The following is a 598-nucleotide window of genomic DNA, read 5'->3' on the forward strand; positions in this document are numbered from 1 at the left end:
CACAACTAAGCCCTGAGCAGAGTGACCGTCCTCTACTGACCAATCAGACTGCAGTGTTCACAGCTCCACCTTTTAGTACCAGATCTGTGTGCTAGGTACCCCAACAGAGGGGGGACCAAACATGGGGACGCTAAGGAACGCTTCTGTTGGTACCATCCACAACTTTTCACTGTGGAGACAGAAAAAAAGTTGTGCTGTTGTTAACTGTGGACCCTGATTACTTCAATTCATGAAGACTGTTCACCTTTTTTGGATTCTCCATCCAGCGTGGAGACGTGCCAGAAAAACAAAGTCTTTTTCACAAATTCAGAGTAACATGAGTGATTCACATACAAATGGTCAATCTGAGGGTGACTCCTCAGGGGTCCTTTAAGAGCCATGTATTTCCCCCAGGAGTTAGCAGAACCAAATCAGAGCTGTAAGCCAGTAAATATTGGACTTGTATTCAGCAGGTGGCCAGAAACACGTCTCCAAATAAATGCTAATGTTGAATAATACAAGTGTTTTCACAGGCTGAGTAAAACTCTCTCTGACTGGTAAATTAACTTTGCCTGTGAAATCAATGAAACCAAACAGTGACTGTTTATTGTCACGCTCC

This window comes from Epinephelus moara, chromosome 22 (assembly GCF_006386435.1).
Source record: "Epinephelus moara isolate mb chromosome 22, YSFRI_EMoa_1.0, whole genome shotgun sequence".
Taxonomy (NCBI): Eukaryota; Metazoa; Chordata; class Actinopteri; order Perciformes; family Serranidae; genus Epinephelus; species Epinephelus moara.